The sequence below is a fragment of the Ooceraea biroi genome, chromosome 2 (genome assembly GCF_003672135.1).
Source record: "Ooceraea biroi isolate clonal line C1 chromosome 2, Obir_v5.4, whole genome shotgun sequence".
Taxonomy (NCBI): Eukaryota; Metazoa; Arthropoda; class Insecta; order Hymenoptera; family Formicidae; genus Ooceraea; species Ooceraea biroi.
Window position 1 is genome coordinate 10,032,686 of NC_039507.1, and position 24,970 is coordinate 10,057,655.

Genomic DNA, 24,970 nt, shown 5'->3' on the forward strand with positions numbered 1-24,970 from the left:
AGACAGTAAGACAATCTTATTTAATTCGAGAGAGAAGAATAGAAATTACTCATTTAAATTAAAAATTGTTTTATTTATATATTTTTTATACTTGTAATACGATTAAATTAGTCAAGAATATTTTTCGTCTTGTTATCAGAAATCCTTTCTGAGGGTGTATTATGTGTTGCGCATATCTGTATGTGCACAGCCGAAACGGGATCGCAAAACAGAAACGAGTATCGATCAGTGCGAAATTGTAAGAGGGATTCGCATAACGAATCCAGCAATAACTACTCCGTATACCTACTACGTACCTGTATCTTCCTTTTTTATTCGAGCGACCGCGTCTAAATAAATTTTTATGCAAATAAGCCGAGCCGCCGAGTTTCCGAAGCTCGTCGGAGATTTTCGTTCATTGATTCACGTACATTTATATGTATACGGACGAATAAAACTGCGTCCGTGACTCTCAGTCCGAGTCACACAAAATCCTCGTACAATTTTATAACGATCGCTGCAATACGTAAATGTACACATGTGCACATTCGCGCGTCCACGTCCAAGTGTCTGCAAATATCGAGAAGTTCATCAAACGTGTTACTCGATGCCTGCATATCGAGATACATTTTTTCCGACATCGTGTTTGCGATAAGGTATAGAAAATAGAAATTAGACATTTCCCAGCGCGATGCATTTTGAGTAAGAGGAACTTTTTCGATATTGATTTTTCAACAGGATATATAGATTTCTAGGGTAATCGTCATTCTATGCTTTGCAAGTTGCTGCAAATATGTGCTCGAACATACGCGTTGCATGCGCATTCGTTGCAACAATACGCGTGATGGACAATATTGTCGATACTATTTAATTCCACAATGTAACATGCCGAGAGAGAGAGAGAGAGAGAGTGTGTGTGTGTGTGTGTGCGCGCGCGCGCGTGTGTGCGTGTGAGAGAGAGACGAAGAATACGTTTTATTTGAACAATACGAATGAAAAAATGGCGTGTCTGCGCTATAGGGGATTTTGAGGATAATCTGATTTAACGAGTAAAACGGACGTTGCATTTCACATTTTACGAATTCCACGGTATTTCAACAATACCTCAATTATTAGCATATATCAATTCAGACATTGTAAATGAAATTAGCAAATTAACAAGAATGTTATCGAAGAAATGGTTATCGTGAGATATCATGAACTATATATTGTAAAAAGAGTTAAAATAACGATCATCAAATTAAATCTTCAATGACTAACAGACGTCGAATGAGTACTTTTTACAATAAATATTATTTTTGCAACACAAGATATGATCACGCTGTTGGTACCTAGACAAAGAGAATCCTAGTTCTCAATTGCCAGAGCGATCTTACTTTCCTCACACTCTTTCACAATCATATCATTCCCGCGAGAATCGCTAGCGGCTCCGCTTTTCACGCGTGTGAATGCCGAAAGGAATCGCCTGCAGGGACTTCACACGCTGTTTGCGCACCACGTACTTAACGGAGCAGCGCATATATAGCTCGTCGGACAAAGCGCGGCGTGGGCCGTGAGGAGTCCAGGTGGGCGGAAAATCCGGGCCCTTCGGCGCGAAACGGCACGACCGGCCCTCGAGAACGCGCGAAACAAACGTCGCCCCATAAGCGATGGCCATGTAGTGTACGCCGGACACTGACACGGACGATAATAATCGTTTTATGGAAGTGATTGCCTGGCGAGCGATCGGTTTCGGCCTGTCGGACGCGAGGGAGCGGCGATATTCCGATATGGGGCTGATGAGCAAGACGGGCTGCTTCCACCGGTTATCGAGAACAACAAGCAAACTTGATGAAGAAGATTTAACGCACTATGCAGACGACAAACATACAACTTGCTTCAGAAATGGATCCGTGATCGAGAAGCCGAAGAGCGACTTCGCGAGAACTTGTGGCTAATTTCGTATTCCGCGGTTCGCGTTGGCGAACCCCTTTGCGGATTAACTAGGAGAGCGAGATTATCGGGAAGCCAGGAAGCGCTTATGATTTGCGAACGTGCCAGCGAACTCCACTAAGCCAGATGCACGTTCGAACGATCAGATCGACCGTGACAGTGTGACACTTCCTGCAAAGCTAACAGATAATTATTGAAATGTGAAATAGTATTAATTCGAAGATAGGCTAAAAAAAGATCACGTCGCCATAGATACAAGACCAGAAATAAATTCCACGTGTTATGACTTGTAATAAATAGAATCACATTAAGCGACACGCATGGAAAGTGATGCCGAGCTGGAAATTGTACGTCGAAATTGCCACGGGAACGAAACGCGGCTCAAGCCGTCCTGGATTTCCGTCGGTTTGAGCAATGCACGCCGGTTTGAACGCCGCAATATATTATAATCGATGCTTACGGATTTATTATTATTTCGTAACAGGTGCACAGGCGCTACGCGCGCGCATTTGCGCCCGGTGTGTTATTAAATGTTACAGAGAGACGTTAAATCGCGCATCGATGTGTGTATAAAAGTCAGCCCCGTGATTTACCGTGCGCAGAAGCAGGTGTGGCACGACTATAATCTCCGCAAGCGAGCGAAATTACATAACGCTATTTACCGCGACAAACTCGGTGACATTCTGTCGCTCATTTTACCGTAACGTGGATACGCGTTTTTTAATATCGATATTGGTTCCTTCTGTATGTAACTTTTCAGATCTGTCTTTAGTTCTTTCTACTGCAGCATTGTTTCGGCGGATTCAATATTCCTGTTTTACAGAGAGTGATATAAATTCATACAGATTTAGTTTCATTTATTAATAAAAGCGATATATAAAATTTTATTTGATTTATTATTGTATTAGAAAATGCTTCAAATATTTTTGTGAAATTGTGTAAAATCGGAGCGATTAAAGCACTATTGCGGCAATTTACATGTTATTCGAATTAGCAGCAATAAACAAGCTTTTTGTATTAAACATTTTGTTAATTAATGGAAATTTCTGAATCGTCTTTGTTGTAGAAAATTGAACAACACGTCAAATATTTTCGCGGAATTTTGTAAATCGAAGGCGATCGATGCTTATGTATACCTCGCACACATGGACGAATCTTATTTGACGAATTTACGAAATTCTGAAGCGGCGCACAGGCGGTGTCGAACAATGATGAATAATACAATACGCCGTGCGAAACGTGTTATATACCATGCAGAAAAGCGAGAAAAGAAAGGCCTAAAATAGAAGCAAAAGCACGGTGCAAAACCGCTTTCGTGGTTGAAAGAGAAAAATCGTCGACTATGCGAGAGCGATTGCCTAAGGCGGACAGTGAGCGCAAAATTTATGATATGTACTGAAATTAATTGAAGTCTTCAAACACGCTCTTATTTTAACACTGCTTTGTCACGTAATACGAGTGGTATGAAAAAGAAAAAAAATATCGTTAATTGGTGCAAGATAGCTTTCATCATATTTTTATGATTAACCAACGCGTTTTCTCTTATTAAAAACTTTGCTGACGAATCTTGGCATAAAAAGTATAGCGAGAAGTTTAACCACGACACTTTAACCAACTTTAGCCATTTATTATCAACGATCTTTTGTATGTTATCAATAAATATCTAATGGTTTTCTCCTAGACATTTTTTCGTGAATTATAAAGTACAACTGTACATTTGTAAATATAATAAACTATAGTAATAAATAGCAAATAAACCTAGCAAATATATAAATAGTGTAAAAACTTGCAAAACATATTTGCATAATTGCAAAATATACCTGTACAAGAAATACAATATATCCCGCGCGATTATTTCTTCGAACGATTGGCGCATATTGGACGGATTATTTTCTACGTGCATCTACCATAATTTCCGTCTATCTTGCATAAATTTTCGAGCGACAAAAGAACCACACCATCCGCGCGTTGTTGCATAATGCGCGATATGATTAAATATGCTAATGCGCGGGTTCGCAGCGTTGCTGCCCCGGCATCACGAAAGATCGTCGTCTTTAACGTTTAACGGGATGGTTTTCCGTCCCCGGTGTGTTCGCCGTTCGGCACAGAACGCAGGAACGGCCCTACACGGAACGCAATTACAGTCGTTTACGGTTTTGTCACGGCTATTCATCCAGAAATTGCGCGTTCAACGACCACGGGTTGACGAGCCCCCCACGTATTCCTGGCTGCGCTGTGATTTCTCGCGGGACCCCCTCGAGCCGACGACGAGATGCCCTCTATCTCTCGTTCCGCAGACACGCAACCGCATCCGCTCCCTCGTCGTCCTCCTACGGTTCTTTCCTCCCTCTTCACCGAAGAGACCGCGGTGGATACAAATCAGGATCTGATTGTGTGTACGTGTGTGCGGTTGTCGCGGCCGCGACAGGATCTAAGCGATGTGCTCGTCGAATTAACCACGATGTGGAAATCGGCAACGAGAAGTAAGCACCTAACCGAAAGGAAACCAGGTACTCAATCCTGATCCTCGACCATTGTGCCTCGTATCGATTTACGCAAAGCAAGAGGTATTATATTATCTGTCAGGGGGAATCCCGAAATGGTAATCCTGCTCGACTCTTCGCTTCACAATCTTTGCCATCCTGAATTATGTAGCGGTGTATTATTTCAGGATTCATGTTCTTTCTTGGATTTACCTGCTTCGACGAGCGTTGGTGAATTTGGTAGTGAACGTGCCTAGATTATCAGATGACAAACTGGGAGAACGATGATTGCGTAACACGATTGTGTAGAGACTAATACCAGCTGATAAATCTCATGCAAATCTGACAGCACGTTTATCAACGGGCGGAATTCATTAAGCGCTATGATATTATCGAAAATTGATACGTAATAATGTAAAAAAAAGTATAATAATTCATGGGTGCAAAAAGGGTTTCACATTCTCGAGCGCACGGCGCTCGTACGCACGCCACTCAAGTACGATTTTATCACTCGCAGTTATTATTAATACGGGCTGCTTTATGTTTGACAGTAGTTTACGATCATTCCCGCTAAACGGCAAAACAGATTTTACGGACCCATTTTACTCTGTTCGGAAGTGGCACGCGCGCCGTCGCGTTGCGTCGTATAAATCTCCCCGCGAAAGTAAGGAATTTTATGTCTCGAGGGAGCAGTCCTTCCATTCGCCTGTCCAGCTCCCATGAGAGCTCCGCTCGTATGAGAGCCGTCGCAAATCTCCGCAGATAGAAATCAACTTCTGGTTACGCTTGTCACGCGTGTGTATAATCGATTTAATCGCCGCACTTGTCAAATTAACAGCGCTCGTAAAATTAGAAACCGAGATCGAAACTCCTTCGTCACATCTTTATATATAAAAAAGTTTGCCTCTGAGAATTCTTTCACGACAAAACACCCATCACAAAATTGAGATTTAATCCACGTCGACTAGAAAATTCGCAGATGCAAGTGAATTTTAGGATCAAAGTTGATAACTTTTGTGTTCTCCAGCACGCATAATTACGCAAAGACGAAGCAGAGATGCGGCGCGCATCTTCCATTCTATATAATTTAAAAAGAAATAATTATTTCCGAAATCCATTTTGTCAAATTCGTTAAACGATGAGTGTTGAGAACTCGAAACTTAAGTTTTATTGCTTCTCTCTTATATATCACAGAATCACTCTTAAAATTAAATAAAGATTAAGAGATAATAGTAACGTAGAACGCGGTAACCACGGTAAAGTTGGAGAAATTCAATAATAATTAACGTAATCCCGCAGTTCGCGATTCCACGATCGAGGTTTTGCGAGGTGGTTATAAAGGCTTCTCTTAAGTTGTGAATCGCGTGACGCGATATTGCATTTTTCTTTACATTGATTCGTGAAAAATTCCCGCTCACGCGCACGCGATGCCGTTCGTCGCCGCACGTCCCGAAGAACGTCTTTCGTGCTCACCAGAGCCTGTGCAGTTCTTAAACGATTTGCAAGGTTCGGCCATTAACCGGGCTCCGCGAACAAAGCTGGTAAGCTCTGTTATCAAGACTCAGTCTCAGCTTAGGTCGTAATAGTAATCTCCGTAATTTAATGTAATTACATAAATACCAAAGTACGCACTAAATCACATCGAATAGATCGTGAAAACTGGATTCAACAGTCGCGATAACGACGGCTCGAATGCACATCAGCGTGATATAAAAGGAATGCTGAACGAAACGCCGGCAATCGTTAGCAGACACATTTCATCGCGTGTAATTGAAGAAAACGGCGCAGCGGAGAGGAGGCGATAACGAATCCGTGACGCGATGTAATTCTCCGAGGGAAAATACAGGAATAAATAGAAAAAATACAAAAACCAAGGGGGAGAGTTCGGGTGGCGTGGCGTTATTAAGCGGGGCACCCTTGCCTCTGCCTCGTCACCTTCGACTGATCGCTTTTCCGATAGTTAATGATCGATCACGATGCACAAGCTGTACCGCCGGGTAAACGAGCCACCGTCGTGGTTCTTTCGAGCGTGTGCAAGAGGCTCGCGTACATGGCGTGTCTGGACTGTTTTTCCTCGCCTCTAAACGGCAGGGGTATGAGATGGATGGGGAGAGAATCCGACGCCATTGTCGGAGGAACAAACGATCGTCTTCCTTTGCGCGGCGCATTACCGTTGCTCCTCGCAAAGTGGAGGAGTCCTTTTTATTTAGCGCGGAACAAACGGCCGGCAGACAGCTGACGTAGGCGGACAAAGACGACGCGGACAACTTTACGCGCCGAGTATAAAAGGGTTACAGGACCGACGAATCTGCTCGCGCGCGGGCACGTCGCGAGTTCCGGTACCCTCCGTGAACTCTCAGCTGAGCCGCGAAACAACGCGTGAAAACAACGCGACGACTTGCAGCGGACTTGTGAATTTGCCGATGTTTCCTTCGCCGCGCTCGAAAAGTTGTACTCTTTCACGGTGCGACGTGTTTTTAAATTTTGTTTAAACAGGCGGATTTACAATTTTGAAAAATTACGCCGAAAAAGACGCGAGACTTACTTCAATCATTTGCAGACAATGAGCGGAGTAAACCCGACGAGTCGGTGACTAAATTAGCGTGGTTGCATAACCGACTAAGAGACTAAGAGACTAAGATCGTGTCCTGATTAATATGGGCGCGATGTCCGACGCGTCCGCATAGTCGCCCGTCCGGTCGACGAATCAAGCGGAGCGCGATGATTATATTAATATCCGGTTAGCCTGCAGATCCGAGCGCGCGCACTGTTACGCTTAAACACGCGTCGTCTAGACGCTTTGCCATCGAGCGTAATCACCGATGAATAATTTATGCGTTCCGGGTATATACGGGGCCTGACATTTGTCGGCGCCGGTCGCCGTGCGGCGAAAGAACAGTGGCGGAATTGTAGAATCGCGAGTGACAGCTTGTATCTCTCCTCGAGCAGATAAAAGCGCAAAATGCACGTGATTTATTATACCGCGCTGCGATCATTTTTGCAACAGACAACTCGTATCGTTACTACTCAATATTCGTGCAATGATTATTTACAGAAGTCGAGATTTTATCGATATCGATTTTTCTGATGTTAATATTCTATTGATATCGAGAGACTGAAATAACGGGAGCCTGAAATAAACAAACTGTAATTCCAATATTTTTGCGAATATTTACATACAAGCCGCCCCGGTATGCCGTTCTATGATATTATAGCTCCGCGTTTCTATAAATACGGATTCATAACACGTTGGTGGAATAATTTCAATATCGTGGGGAGAAAGAGAGAAAGAGGGACAGAGAAGAAGAGAGAAAAAGATACAAGATATTTTAAATAAGGCGCATTCTTATACGTGTATTTCATCCAAATGTACTCGCGTACGAGGCATCGTTCATGCGAATGCGACTTCCTTATGCACACTTCCTGTAGCATCGCCTTCGCCTCCCTCAATCGGTTTACAAACAGCATATTCAATTTCCCGAATATAACATCCCGGCGCATCTCGGAGAAAACGGAGGACCCCGGCACGTGCCGCTGCCGTAGAAACACAAGCGGAATAAAGCGTGTAACATAAGCGCAACGAGGATGCGCGCTCGTGTTATACGCTCGAGGGATACGAATATTACTTCCCGGGGTATATTTATCTATTAACGTCGATCAGACTCGGTCAGAGTTATCCGACCTCTCTCCCCGGCGTGGTGGTGGTGTCTTCCGCCCTACATTACCAAATATCCCTATAGTTTACTCTTACGCACTCCGCCTCTGTGGGAGTTCCGCGAGCATATTTGCTCTCGCGAAAGTTAGTGTATTTGCAAGACTGGTGAAGGTAAGACGCCGACAAATACGTTCAGACCATGCTTGACAATTTTTTTCCTTTTTCTCATTCTTTTTTTGTCCTTAGTACATTGTGTTATAATACCTATATGCTATTGTCTGAATAAAACAAATAAACGACTTCTCTGCGTGCGTTAACGTTATGTAAATTCGAGTTTACTTCAACAAGTACTGTAAAATGAATAGGTTGTGCGAGTTTGAAGGAAGAATCCGAACCCACATTTCAGATCGAAAAAGTTACGGGGATGATTTCCTTCGTGAATAATATTGTGTTATAAGGCGCGTGTTTACTTTTCTTTTGTAACCCAATTCTTTCAATTTAAATTCTTTACAAGTGAAATAAAAGTTTACTTTTTATATATGTATATTTAAAATAAAGTTCATAGTTTTAATGAAATAAAATATACGCATTCGAAACGGGAACTGTTCTCCATGCCAATAAGTACGCGTGACTTGTTCAGAATCGAGAATTCCAGTCGAAGTAATATTGAAGAAACATCCACATCTCGAACGCGTTTCCAATCTCACGCATCTCTCACGCACTTCCGGAAAAAAATGAAACAGAACGTGGATGTCGCGGCGAGGGTCGTGTTTGCACGCTGCGACGAAATATCGATCCCGTTCTTTCAGAGTCTGCACCGTCCACACGCTTCGTATTTCTCCTCTTTTTTCGCCTTTCTCTTTTTTTCTCCTCTCCGTCTTATCCATTGTCTCTCCCCCGTCTACCCTCTCCGTCGCGTCACCCGCTCCCTTTATCCATGTCGTACGCGCCGTCCCCTGCATGTCACACATTCGAAAAAGCCAACGGTGCGTACAATCGTGTCCTTACCCTGCTGTGCACGTGGTTTCCACATCAAAGAAAAGCTATTTGTTAATGAGGCGTAATTATCCCGCTCACAATGGCAGACGGCAGCGCGCCACTGCAACATCAGTCGGGGGTGTCGGGAGCAAGCGAGGAGCAAGGATGGGGCGCGTTCGTCGGAACCATGATTGTCCGGGTTCTACAGGGATGTAGAGATCTCACGGTGTCATCGCTCGATGCGATCATCGTATGCGAGCGAAGTGTAAAGGAGATATGACAGTCACATCCTTGATTAAAATGTATAATATATAAGAGCATACAGTTCGGGATAATCAAAAGATACAATAAAGATACCATCAAAAGATGATACATTTTTCTGTTAGATTAAAATGCATACTGGATTATTAATGAAACGTTTAAAAGATTTACTGGGCCTTTGACTCGATAAAGACTACTAAAATTTGTAACTCGCAAAATTTCTGAAACGTATTATTTCAAGAATGTTTTACATTGTTACACACTTTTCTCTTAAAATTATTATTAAGACGAAATTAAGAAATATTACTTGATATAAAAGTACACCTGTCTTTCGATATCAAAAATGCTCTCTTTCATTTTTCTTTATTAACTCTTACATATATTATACATTACGTAATTACATATTATATGACACGAGTGGAAAATGGACTTTGGAAACCTCGCGCAGTAAGCTGTAATTAAATGCTAGATTATGTTAGATTTCGCGGATATCTCAGCTTTTCAGATTTTCCACTCACTTTATCTTTCGTCTCGTGATCGTAGAAAAATCCGTAGAATTACTGAGCTGCTGCATTGCACTGACAAAAAAATCCCGACTTAATACCATCTTTTTACATTGGTTTTACGATGTGTCTTAAACGATCAAGCGAACGTTAAAAAGCAAGAGTAACGTTGGAAGCCGTTGGGTTGGACGCGGGGAGGAAAAAGATGCGGAGAGTGGAAAAAGCAAACTAGATGCTTCTCGACCGATTACGCTAACCGCCCGTGCTCTTCTTCAAGACCGCGGATTATCTCAAACCGGATGAATTCAACTTGGAAATACTTATGGGCGACCGGACCCGTTGCACCGTATTTCATCCGCAATCAGCATCGCGCAAGAAACGCGTTATTCATACTTAAGTGACGTCATGTCAAACCGATGATATGTGGTGATTCTTCTGTTGGAATCTGAAGGAAATCGAGACGGGCACGCGGTTGATTGCCCGATTAAGCCAGTACCCCCCGTGGGATCGATCGTGATCGGCGAACGATTAAATGAACCGTTCGGAAAGCGTCGCGACGCGTCCTTTAATAACGCGAAGCCGGATTAGTTCGAGGCGCAGGTGATCATCGGCGCGATAATGGTATTAATACATCATCGCCCCCCATGCTATGCCTCGCCGCTCTCTGATTGCACAGCGGACGCGCCTGCAATATGCGTTTTCTCACCCCGAAACAGTAGTGACGAGCACGAGCGCTGTCCACAACCGAGATTATGTAATACACTATAGCAAACTATCTGCTGTAAACTGTAAACTGCAATATTGGCAGCTGTCATAATTATTGATGGGAGAAGTCTACTGAGGCTCGAGACACGATGGACTCAAGAGTTCCGTGAACCCGAAGTTCCGCATTCGCGATGCATTCCTCGCAGTGACATCCACGTCCACTTCGTAATTCCAAACGACGGGAATAAATTGCTACCAAGCCCAGCAGCGCGATCGTGGATTTAAATGCGAGCTATCTTCCCCAGGTTCTCTCGTTAAAATCAAGAAAATATTGGCGCGCAAATAGGCGGAGAGAAAGAGAGAAAAAAAGAGTACATATATTAATAATAAAAGCTTTCTATATATATATAAGAACACGACGTGTGCAGGCTGTCGCGGTCTCGAAGGACCGCGCTCCAGGGTTAAGGAACTGTCGCGGTACAGGAAGAGAGGATCGCGATCCCCATCCGCAGGATCGAAGATCCATAATAGGGCAGCAAAACCTGTCCGCGCTTTCAGCCTGGGGATCCGGTATCCCGCAATAAGAGTCAAGATTCCGCGGCTACCACTTCGATTTTGCTCTTTTTGCATCCTCGCCATCGCGACTGTCTCTTGTCTGGCAACGATACAATACGATACGGCGGCGCGTTTGTGCATCCACGCCAATATCATCCGCATCGCGAATCGATAATGTGCACTCGCGTGCCGCCAATCGTTCGCGCTTGTAAACACATCGTATTTATATTGAGCAATAATATAAAAATTTCTGCAACGTTTGATCGTTGATTGAAAAATATTTCATATGTACGATCAAATGGTGCATGTATGTGTTGGTTTCTTGTTGCATGCTATTTGAATGAAAATGATTACGTGATATGTAATTATTCATACACGTGTTTATAATATAGTTGCACACAATTTCGAGTATAATAAATTAATGGTCGATAGCAAAAGTTAAAATAAAAATAAACAGTCTTCTCTCTCTTGATGAATAGAATGCAAGCTTGCTATTCACGAATTCTCCACGCAATTTCCAAAGTAGAATTCTCTGTTGAACATTTTTCTAGTCCGAAATGAACATATTTATCTGGCATTTGCGAGAGCAACGGGATTACAGAAATTGCATTGCGCGGTATTAGCACTCCTTCGCATTATTGGTCATTATCAGAGCAAGCAACGCGAATCCGATCTTTAGCCCATAGATAAGCGCAGTGCCTGTAATTTTCACACTAATGCCCACGTCGAATACTGCATTAAATTGTTATTTGCCGATGCCATTCGTTCTTAAATCTACGGCGAGCGGAATCCGCGGCGAAGTCGGCATGCCTTGGAACGAGAGCTCTTAGCTTTGCTTTAGAAATTCATTTCATTCCTATTTTAATTTTACATTCGATTCCGCGCCAACGATTTTACCATCTCGTGCCTTTGTAGCGTTGCAGATTACATCGTATCTTTACATCGTTTATTTCGCTTTGTAAATTTTATGGATATAACAATGTGGAGCCGGGAAAAATTTACGATGCACAAAATGATTACGCGACGTGCTCCTTTTGCGTTATGAGATATATACAGTGTCGCGTAAAATGCAAAACCAATCCAATTTGGATTTTTGGAATGGATTTTAATATCTCCGTCTCTTTTAGAAGGCACCTTAAAAGTCAGACAAAATTCTCACGGTGAATTACGACCAGACGACTACCGTTGCGTGAGCGAACAGTCGGTCTATCAATTCAACGAGCAAGTTGCTCGGTATTAACGCGATCCTGGAATTCCCATCGCGAAACCCCATGGAATCGCCACGCGAAGCGCATAACGATCACTTAGGGCCAACAAAGAAGGCCGCTGTGACGGACACTAATTAATTATCGGGGACGAGTTAATTTCATTAGAGAGACTGTAAGGGAAAGAGGGAGAGAGTCCTCCTACTGAGTGTAATTGTTCTTGAATGATCCTCTATCCTTACGCGTTCAATCTCTCAGACGTCATCCATTAACGTAATTCAAGTCTGAATGAACAGCAGACGTATTAAATGATCCAGGTAAAAAAGTATCCATCCCAGGCCCAATAAATGAGACAATTTCAAGTAAGATCTCTTTAATAAAACTACTCCAGGCACTCGAAACTAGAAGACAATTGTCCTGAATTTTATTATAACGGTTATAAAAGATCTTGTGAGCTTTTAGCACTTTAACATCATTGATTCTTTGCTCAAGATGTATGTACAAGGGTACATAATAAATGATTGTTACAGCAAAATCGGATTACAAAAAAAGACAAATTATAATACTTTCAGTAGAAAATATAAGAGAATTATTGGATATTTAATGATGATATTATATTTTATTTCCTTCCTAATAATTATTATGTTCGATTCTACGTTGCACTTGTGGATATCCATGTGTGTCATAATTATCTTAAGAAACTCGATTCGAGTCAGTCCTTATATAACTTCGATTTTAGTATTCAACTGCCAAGGACATTCGTCGCAGAGACGAAACTGCAGATACTACATGATCACTCAGGACTCTTGTTTCAAAGACAACAATAATTACATCATATAAATAGCGTAATATTCTTTGTCTCGAATCATTTATTGAATCTAGAACTGTTGTTCATGAACTAACAGAAATTTAGATCATATTTCGATATATATAAAAAAATAAAATAATTGTCAAAATTACATCGAGCAAGCAATAGAGACAAATAGAAGTAATTCAATTTTCCATGAAAAAAATGTGTCATATCGAACTTTTATATACATAATTTTATTCGCAGAAAAATCGTTAGAATTTTATTGAATATCAATTTATTTCCGCTACCCGTTTTTTTACTCGTTTGGAACAATGAAAATAATGAATTTCCAAGTTGATCAAGTGTTGTTCAACGAAGCAATCGAAAATTGTTATCTACTATTATTTACATTTTCTGCAACAATACAGAGAAAAATTCACGGAGAAAAATTTGTTCTCGATATCCTCATGTATCAAATCACATATATAATATTTAACATTTAATAATTAATCGATTTAAAAGCTATTGTTCTACAAAAGATATATTTTAACAATATATTTCTTGTCAGGATTAAAAACTAAAAAGCCGGTCGAAATCAATGTATTTGTTTACGATATACGGATGTAGATTACAAATATTATATAAAATTATAAATTATTTGATAGAATTTATATTATATATGATATTTTATAATACATCATATGGAAACAGCGTCTTTACAAAAAAAGTAATTTTTAAGTTAATTACAAGTCCCTTAATTTCTTTCGATGCAAATAGAAACGTGAATAACTTGAAAAATGACACATAATTCGATGTTGACTTTATCACATTTATTATCTTTACGAGACGCCAAGTGATAAATTACGACACAGCTATAGTACAGCTATATATAAACTAAAAAAGTTTGATATGGTGGAGTAACCGAAACTTTATGCACTATCGCAGATAATTGCAGAGATAATTCCATTGCATGCATTAAACCATGTCCGTCAAAATTTGCCCTCGGCGATCCCGGTCATCGCAATTACAAATGTATCTCCCGATAAATCGTGCTATCCAAGTTCGCAGTCGTCAAATATTTGGAAGCTCGCGAAGCGTCTACATTCAAATATTACCCTCACCCTTCTCTCCTAAATTTTGGTTCTCAACTGCATAACGACATATGCTCCTGCGATTACGCTTGGCACCAACGACTTTTCTAAGCGTAAACGCTTTCGAATTTCGGCTTTGTAAGATTCGTAACATATATTTGGATTCGTACAACAATCAAATCAAATTTTTCCATCTCTCAAATGGATCCATCATACAGCCGTGCAAATTATTCGCACCATCCGGGACTGCGAAACAACGCTTGCTCCGGGAAGAGACTGCGAAACGGCGGACATCGAGAACGTGCTTTGTGCTGGAAATGCTGGTGCACCACCACGTCGTTTTTGCAGATTGTAACGGAGCAGCCGGAGCGAGATGGGACGGATTAACCGTGGCGATTAGGGTGAAACAAAATGTCGGAAAGTTTCAGTGGTGCGGACACTACGGAGATCCGTAGACGCTCTCATTACACGAGGGCGAGGCATATCCGGCGAAGTTTGGCTTCGACGTGGTGGCGGCGGCCACGATCGGTGATTGCGTGGGCAACCGTTGATTACTCCCGTCGCGCTCTACCCGTGCAATCGGTTGCGAAACTTTAATTAAGGCCTGCACCGTGACCGAAACGACCGAGCGATAACGCCGAGCGCTCCTTATATCGGCGGCGTGTGGGCGATCGGTTTTATAGGGTCGCATGGAAAGCCCCGGGAGCGAGTCGCCGCCCGCGGGAACGACACGCGCGCGCGAGAATTGTCTCTCGAATTATCCCCTGCTCGCTCTGCCGCCTCTCCACATACTGTCGCTATAAAATATGTCGCGACAACCGTGAACTATGCGTAAATTTGAAGTGCGGTTAAAGGGCGGCAGAACGGCTGATATCTCTGAAACGATGATTTTCGTCGTGCAGTCCGTTTATGTTGCATTGCAGACGAGATCGATGTTTCTTTAATTTTATAAAATACGACAATAATACAATGAGATGATTCTCGGTCTGATTTTTGAACTAGAAAGTAACACAGAAGAAGTATTCTTGAATGAATAACAAATAAATGAAGTAATTGAACAAATAATCATATTTTACTATTGATAACTATAATGGTTATTATAATTTTTTAAATAATCATTACGGTAAAAGCAAATGTAAATTTTCTCTTTCTTTTTCTCTCTCTTGTTCGCAGCAATCAATTGCTGATGTGTCTTTCAGGTCATAATGCTTTTACCGAGAAATCATGGCATTGTAATCTGCATATTTGTTAGAGTTCTCCTCGTAAGCATCCAACTCGAATGAATCCGGGAAGAAACCCGAGGAATTCAACCGCCAAGTCGCGCACTTTGAAAGCTCAGTAACTGAAGATTTTCATCAGCACGTTCGCCCCATTTTACTATTACAGAACGCTGCGCCGGATGTAAACTTTAGTATATGATTAGCAGTAATCAGGCTAAAATCTTCCGGGAGTTATAACGCGGGACGTCGGGAAGTTTCCTGGCGCGGAAACGTTTCTCCGACAATTTCTTTGGAAATTATGTAACACGCCAGTATCTTTCTCCCCTCCTGTTTCCCCCGCGGCGTTAGCTGCCGTAGTATTTAATTGTAATGTAAATCATCTGAATATCTCCAGATACAACTAGAGTGTGATAAAGTGCAGCGAAACGTCACGTGATGTAACACAGCGCTCGTGTTTTTGTTAATAAATAAATTGGCTCGCGCTGACAACTCGTTACGTAAATCCGGGGGTGGCGCGGCGCTTATCACCCACTAGTAAAATTACGAATCAACGTTTAATATAAACTGACAATGTGATAGTCAACCAACTGCATGCTAGGCAACTCCGCAATGCACCAGCGGGAACAGGAACAACTCGTTGTTTCCAGACGTGCCTCTCTCTAGTTCGTGATACGCGGTGGCGATCAATGTCGGCTATCCCGAGGCAACCGATTACGAATGACAAATCACGACAAATTGTTGCGTGTCTCACGCAATCGCGTCGATCTCGTTGAGCGTTGACTAAAGGCTTGCGCGAGACACGGACGATTTGGCGTATCGTAAAAATACGCAAAAGCGAGATACATAAAGTTGTATCACTTACTAAAAAAAACGATACTGCTAACTGCAGAAAAATGGAAATGATTTCTTTCAATTAATTCAAGCTTGTCGAATTATATCGCTTGAAATAATGCTTAACGTAAAATAAGTATTAATTTTGCACCGATCACACAGATGCATCGACTTTGTATTTAAATAAATGACAATTTCAATCAGAATGGAAACAGCTCACTTCGTACAACATTTTAACAAAGTATGTGTAAGAATTTCAATTGCGACTGTCAAAAGGGAAAACCCGGTAGTTTACTTTGCTATAAAATCAAAAACAGCGACCGCATTCGCGCGCAGTTTTGGAGAAATACCGTAAATCACGCCGGAATGTAGCGGGTACACATAACTGTGAAACGAGTAACGTAAAATCGCATTGATAAGAGTCGTAATTGCGAACTGTTTCAATACACATTCCAATATACATAGATGCCAATAAAACAAAACCCGCATTGTTCTTCGGAAAAAAAAGAGGAAAAAACAGGAAGCCTATGCAAACTTGTTGCGATCAACAAGGGATTTGCGAAAAAAACGAGAGAAAATCAAGTAGCTCTCGTATCGACCGGCGCGTATTCCAATAATGAAGGTTGGAGATTAATAAATCTGGCGTGCAGTATACGCTCGATTACATGCACGCGTGTGTAGGTGCAACGGTAAGGGCAATCGGCATTTTAAACAAACGCAGCAAGCTTCTGAGACTTTTCAATTCCCCGCGGTAGAGAAACACGATGTTCTCTGTCGCTCAATACCGCCGCGAATGGAAATTCTCTAATATAAGATTTAATCTTTTCTTGACGTCGTGCCGCGTCGCACGTACGGATCCAATGATATTCCGCGGAAGGAACGAATTCGAAATGCTGAAAGTGTCGTTCGTCTGATTTAACAGTTCGACTGAGCGATTTAAAATTTAAAATAAATTCAATCAGCGGGAGGAAGAATTTAAAAAAATTCCTTTTTCCGACAATTTGAACATCTCAAATTCCTCAATAATTAGCGTCAAGAGAGATGATGTCATAAATTGAAAATATGAACGAAACGTGTAGACAATAACACAAAATTTGTGGTTACATTAATTGTATTAATTAAATCTTTTTGTTAAATGCACTATGAAGTTATAAATTCCATTAAAAATTATGCACTAATTGATCAATAATTGACAGACGAACATACAATGCAACATATTCTTTTATGCGAATTTATTTTCTGTGGAAACATGCATCTAATCCGTGATATATTGAAATCTCAAATTACGTGTAAAAACGTAATGCTCGTTAACAAACATGAAAATATTATTAATAAATAAATGTTCTGCAATTGTGTAGAATCATTCTTTTTCAATTATGCCATCAACATGTAATGTTAGCATTGCTCGACGCTCAAAGGGATACAACGAGGCACATAAGCTTTCGACTGTGCGAAAATGAGCTCTCGCTTCGCAAGATCGCAGGGAATATTCATGGGATTCTAGCCAGGCGTGAACATTCGTGAAATATGAACGCGGTAACTTTAATCGAACTTGAAACGCAATTTCAAATTCAAATTTTCATCGCGGGCAATGGGGTTTACCGGGTAATTATACCGCTGTGGCGCCTTTGAAGCATCGCCAAAGTAAATCTTTATCAGAAGACTTAATTTAATAACGTGTCGGACTCAAGCCAGGGAGGACTCGTCACGATAACGTCGCATCAGCATATTTATCATCGAACGTGGTTTGATTCAATTCCGCATTCAAATCAGAATCGATCGCTCGGGGATTCGCTCGGAACGTCCGGCAAATCGGAGGCGCAATAAAGTTACTCGTGTCCCGTATTATTTATGCGCATTAAACTTCACTCGCTGGGTCCTAGAACATCGAGATCTCGACGCGCGATCGCGATCCGTCAACGATAAATCAAATCGGAAGGGAGACCACGCCGGGAAACGCAGAAAACGCACGGAACGCTCGCGCAAACAAGCCCAATTGAAATGCGGCTACGCGGATGAACGGCTTAACAACTCGTGCTGTCTCGACCGGTCGCCGATGCAAAGGGTGACATAAATTACTTCGCAGAAACTGCACACGGTGGTCTTATCGCATCTCGATCCCTGCAAGGGATGCTAGACAGAAAATCCGTTCGTGAGAATTATAAACGCGGCATTATTGTTGCAGCAGGATGAATAATTTGCCCAGGTCGCGAGTGTTCTCTTTGAATTCGCGGGTATCGCAGGTAGATTCGAGTAAGTACTCGGCAAATACTTGCCGATCGCTTTTAATTTTCTCGTCCAGCCTGGCTCCGAGATTGTGTGGATCGTGTGAACCATCGCGAGCCACGCACGAGTTGCTGTTCCTCTCGGATGCGTGAACAAACATGCACTGTCCGAGCAAACAGGCACAGCTCATACGTGAATCCGTCAGAGGCGGAGGAACTTGCCGCGAATTCCTTAACGCGTGTTCATGAACGAGAGCGACGAGAACAGGTCCTATTCTTAATCTCGCATAGAAACTTTCGGAAATTTTGCATCTTTGTGCGCAGCTATTGAATATTTTTATTAACCTTTAAGTCCAGAGAAAGTGGAGGGATACATTAGCACAATGATAGAATTTATTTAAATGCATAATGTCCGCGCGCTGTGAGATTATCATCGCGTTTGAATTCTACCTGCTATAAATTGCATTTATATACTCATATATATACATAATCATATATGTATATATATGAATTTCAAATGCTATAATCAAAATTGATTTGGTACCTCTTTTATTAAACGCGCCTGAAAAGGGCTGCCTGATATGTATATATTACGCGTAACGCACACACGCGCTCGCGCACATTTTATTATGAATATAACTCGCATCGTGTAATAAGTCAAGCGGCAGTAATTTAATATTATTTTCACGATTGTTTAACTGAGAGCTGATTAAATTATCATGCTATTGTATAACGCTTTTACATAATCGTATAAAAGAAACCAAACGTACATGGTCAAACTGCTGAACGTCATACCGAATATTACAGATAATAACAGCCTTTGTCAATGTGACTACTTAACCACCTCCCGACAAGAAATAATACATTAGTGAAGGAGAAAACCTCGATCTTCCAGTCGGCGAACAATACCGGCACATTAGCACACTCGCATGTCACCAGTAGTCCAAGGTAACAGCACATATACTCATAATTAGCACTCGCAACGAAACACTCGCGAGAGCACCTCGTGACATAACTCGTACCGTTTCGCGTCAGTGGCCGCAGAATCATCGAAAGCTGAAATGATCATTGCAACACGTTCAAGAGAATGATGAACATCCAAGATGGAAAAGTCTTGCGGTTGCTGTTCGCCTCAGAGTCAACAGAGAAGAAACTTTTCGCGCGTCTCTCGATCTCCACCTGACGGAACTCGCAATCCGCGGCAACAGCTTCTTCCTTCCGAGTCGAGCGCAATTACTATCGAATCGCGCTCGTTGCGGCACTTCTTTTCGCGAGCACGCGGAAACGGGGACACGTGTGTACACACGCGACGCACACACGAGAACTCGAGGGCACTTCGCTCCGACGCGCTCCGCGAGCCGCTCGAATTCGACCACCGTCGAGTTCCCTCGTAGCATCGGCACTTCCCACGTCCGCGCGCTCTCTTCCGTGACACTCGGACGTTTCTATTGGCACTCGAGTACCTCCCGAGAGTGGTCCCTCGACGTCGTCCCGGTCTTCCGTCTAGTCTAGTTTCTCTCGTCCACGCGACTCGTGCGATCCGCGTCGCGTCTTTCGTCGTCTCGACGCCGGTCCCGAGGCCAAGCTTCAACCTTTGGTGACATTAAGAGCAAGGACGTCGAAAAGGCACCATAAAATTCCCTCCGTTGATTCCACCGGGTGTTGGTGTCTGTCGTGTCTACTGCGATGATCACGCGACCTCGAGAAAATATTGTAGCTTGATACATCAATTTTTGATACGGTGTCTTCTGGGTCATATCGCCGACATTTCTTGTTTTGAATGTTTCCTCTCGAACGGATGAGTACCTTGAGTAACGAAATTTGAATGCGGTTTATTTCATTATGCATTAATTCTGTTACTCATGTTGCTTTGTACGATTATACACTAAATTTTTCATAAATATTACAAATTTGTGACACAAAGAGATAAGTGACACGTGAGATGCCAGGATTTCTTCGTATTTTGCAGGAGTCGCGGCAACTTCATCCAGGATGAGGATTGAATCAATATTGAACTCTTCATGGATCTACACGTCCACCGGCGTAGAATTGCTGCAGTCTCACCTCCGCGAGACAAAAAGAGTCATCTGTAAAACCCGAGGAAACGATATCTCCGATATCTCGTCTCTGGTTTCCCTCTTCCGCATGAAGCTCGCGATCTCGATAATGTATCAATCTACGAAAGGAACGAGGACCATCCTGATTGGTATCGACTGCGACAACTCGCGTCAAGGAAGCTGCTCTCAGCTCGCGCCATGTCTCAACGTCATCATCCCCGAGGTATCATACAATCAGCTGATTCTCAGCGTGTGAGTGTCGGTCTTTAAATAATTCAACAACCGTTGTTTTTCGCAAACTTCAAAATTTGTACTCCTGCGAGAGCACAGTTTCCGAAAGCCAGGAACACGCAGTCGCGGAAATCCTCTTCCTCCTGGACCAGTAGCTGTCGATCGTATCTTCTCACTTTTTCCTCGTCGTCTTCCGCCTCGCTCCTCTCGACGTCGTCCTCGTGAGAACCAGGTCCGACCAGTCAGAGTGCTCGAGCAGAGCACTCACGACGGTTTGCGCGAGATCAAAGACACGTGGCGCTCGCGGAGGACAGCTCGCGTCTCGCACGGGGTTGCTCCCACCCCTTTCTCCCACGATCTTCCTTGACGATCAGATCCTTCCTCATTTCTGACTTCATGTCGCGCACAGTGGAGATCGAGAGAGCGTGGCACTTCGGTCACCCCGAACTCGCGTCTTCGATGAAGACAGCGTGCACACCCCAGTGAGAGGCCACGAACAATCACGCAACGCGGGATCAACTCCCCGAGGAGAAAAGGGTTGGTGAGATCGATCGGACGGCGATCGGCCGGCGGGGTCACAATTAGCGGGCGATCTATCGCGCGAGAACGCGGAATGGCATGAGTGCGGAACGCCGTGTGGTGTGTACTGTCGTCCGTGCCCTCAACTCCGTAGGTACTCCGCATCCGTAGGCGCTCCGGTGCCGTGGTGGTCGGTCGGTCGGTGCGCGCCACTGTGTGTACTGTGTGCGGCTACGTGCCACGTGCACCCACACAGCCACGTGACACGTGGGCGTGTTGCGAGGTGAGGGCGCGAAGGGGGAGGCGACGGGTCGGACGGTAGGTAGGGACGGGAAGAGAAGGAGCAAGATGAGAGAGAAAGAGAGTGCATGTAGCGAGTGTGGAAGTAAGACAGAAGCGGGGAGGAATAGCATTAAGGAGACAGAGGGAGATACGAGGACAGGAAAGGGGGAGGGCTGGTCAGAAGAGGAGGAGGAGGCTTCTTCGTATGTGTGTATGTGTGTGCACACGAAGTTGAGAGCAAAATAACGAGAGGGAATGCAACGTATTCGCGCGACGAGGAAACAAAAGCGAGCGATAGGGACGAGAATGCGGCATGGAAGATAGAAGGAAAAGAGAAAGAGAGAGAGAGAGAAAGAGAGAGAGAGAGAGAGGGGAAGGAAGCAGAGATGAACAGGGGTGAGAGAGTACAGGAGTAGGTAGATTATGAAAAAAGAACGCTCCTGATGAGTAGGATATCAGGTGGATTTCGCGGATCCGAAAGAAAATGTTTTATCCTTGCGTTCTCTGAGACTCATGATAAGAATTAAAACAGTCGGTTGCCCCTTAAATGCATGCGAATTAACTTTTCCCATTCTCTCTCTCATAAATCGTGCGTGTATAAGGCACTCAAGTAAAAAGCAATTCATTCATATCAACTTCTCTCTCCTTCCTATCGTTCGATAATTATAATAAACAAAATCTGATTTGAGGCTAAAGATATTGTTAATGGAAATCAAGAAATAAATATTAGATACACATTGCGTAATTTATTATCACTCGTATTAAGCATAACGGCGAATTTATATTTCATAAAAGAAAACATATTCTAAAGGATTCTAAAACAAATGTGTTGCGATAAAACGAGCGGACAAACAGAATAAAAATATTAAAAATAATCAAAGTAACGATAGTCATTTGCTATTTGCGATACGCACCTTAAATTAATATCGTGCCGTACAATAATAGCATGACAAAATCTGCAATGTAAAATACGGACACATATGGCGCACTCGCGATGCCAGAATGGGACTCGGTGAAGCGATTACGACTTTTTGTCATGCTTGAATTTCAGTAGGCAATCGATGACTGACAAATGTACATACGATTATAGAATTCAACACCGAGAGTGATGTGATCGGATAAATCAATACTCGGGAGTATTAATCCCATAAATACTACCTTTAAAAGCCATACGGCTATATACGGCTGTATATAGAGATTACGCAGTTTGCAATCAGACAGTTTACGGATAACAATTCAATCATGCGGTGCCTTGATTCGAATGCAATATGTTAAAAGCCAGCACATTGCATCTCGAATCGCAGGAATTATTCTACGAATATAAATCTAGCAAAAATTCAGAGGACTATCAGTCTGCAAGTTATATATAGGAAATTCATACGTGGTGGTGTTCCGCATATACATGATATGAAGAAAAATATTCGTTCGTACCGAGAAGAAGGGAGATTAATGGCAGAGGATATAGATAAGAGGATACGGCGGATCACGCGGAAGAGAGTCTCTTCTTCAACATTGCACGATAATAAGGATTATATCAGCTGTACGCTCCATAACCGAGAATTAACATTGAGCCTTTGTCTCCCCCGCGTGCGTTCTGCTTTGCCGCTCGTCTATCGCGAGAGCAATGGCTCTTTCTATCTCACGTCTATCTCGGATGTATCCATCCATCCACATCGTCAATCATGTAGTACAATATCCCCGCTGCTAGAGAAACGCGACAGAATAATTATGAACTGAGACATTAAATAATGTTTTATCGTGCGGATTATAGAATTGGTGGCACCAAGGATGCATCGACGTTGTGTCGAGGAGTTTAAGCGAAAGCAAGGATCCTAAGGAAGAGGGTTTAGATCGGAACAATGCGCACGTATTCACACACGCACGTGAGCATAGTAAACGAAAAAAGGAAAAAAAAGTAAGTCGACCCTGAAATGATGCCTTCTTCTGCACGTAAGCCGACCTTGCAAAATCCGAGGTAGGGCGAGAAGGAAGAGGAAGAGAAGAAGAAAATCCTCTTCCTTCTATTCTATCTTTTAGCCTCCACCTTGTCCTGATGATACCTGCCTGATCCGGATAGATTACCCTTCTTTTACCCATCAGATCGTTCGCCAGAATTTTTCATGATCGATGCTTCTCGCTTACGCGTACGGATCTTACACGGTGGTCGATCCGCGCTATAGTCCGTGACTAATCGATCGAATTACGTAACCGCAACGGTCGGCGAGAGATCGGAAGATCGGCGGAGCGTTGCACAATAGTTGCACAACTGTACCATCAGCCTTCTCTCTTGTCCTTCCTATGCATCCCTCGCATTCTTTTTCTATACTATACGTAGCGGCGTGATCTGTTTTACATTTGAAACTTGAGAGCTTCAGGTTCTCAGCTGTCAAACAGCTGTGCGGAGTCATTCCGCTGAAAATAATGAGTAAGCTAAGTATTTATAACATAAATCTCCTAACATTTTACTTTACAGAGAACAACAGGAGGAGATTTGTTTCTCTGGAGACGCTAAAAGTTGTTAGAGTTCCAGGCCACACATCTGTCAAAGAAACATGCGGAGAGAGCCCGTGGCGCGGCGAGAGAGCTTGACGCAAGGAAGTTCCGTGACCGACCTTTAATCCGGCAAATCGATACTTCTGTACGATAGATATATAGGTGGTAACACTCGAAATAACACGCGGTGACGATGTTCTCGAAATAGTGTGCACATGTAGAGCCTGCTTTGTAAGAGGCATAGAGCAATATAGATTGCGGACGATCGTGCCGCTCAAGTGGAGTGTTATCGGAACGAGTGTTCGTGGTAGCGCGAAAGATACCGTGCCTCGATTAATATGGATGGACTTATTATGGATCCATCAGCGAAGAAAGAAATTTTAATAATGGAGAGAATAAAACCATGAAATATTATATAAAGCATGTAAGAATAAATAAGAATATAAAGAGCTGCATGGATGAAACAGCTTGAGTGCACTTTAGTTAAAATAAATCGCGCGAAGCATCACGTTTTTCCTGTACCAAGTCAGGAACTCGGTGTTCCAAATTTTTACCCATAATCCTTGTTATCCTACCTTCATCCTATAATATTTTTCATCCTAGGTTTTTAGCTTTCTCTCTTGACATTACCTAACAAGCACATCTACGATAAAATGTATTCAGGATAAAGGTACGTTAAAAAAGGTTAAGAAAAGCAAGGAAATTCCGAGAAATAATCGAAATTGCAAAGTGGCTCCGAGATGACTTCTGAGACCGCGGAGATTTTAATGTTAAAGCGCGCGGAGTGTTTCCGCAATGCGAATTTTGCCTTGCTGCGTTCTCCCGCAGGCTTATGTGTATATACGTAATTGCAATTAGGAAGGCCGCAACAAAAATGCAAATAGGCGGAATAATAAGCGGCGCGGCATGCGGTTTTCCGCGGAAGCGAAATCGATCGAGAGTTCTTTGCTGGCCATCCGACTCTGATCGAGACAA

The 24,970-nt window shown here is 42.8% G+C and overlaps 1 protein-coding gene and 1 long non-coding RNA gene across 11 annotated transcripts in view; one reads left to right on the forward strand and one right to left on the reverse strand.

The window, feature by feature from the left end:
* Positions 1–24,970, reverse strand: part of LOC105279139 (dystrophin, isoforms A/C/F/G/H) — a 442,569-nt gene that overhangs the window by 156,854 nt on the left and 260,745 nt on the right. The window lies entirely within an intron of this gene.
* LOC113561454 lies at positions 88–24,461 on the forward strand. The gene is made up of 2 exons (XR_003406165.1): positions 88–20,693; positions 23,274–24,461. It is a non-coding gene; the product is annotated as an uncharacterized LOC113561454 (long non-coding RNA).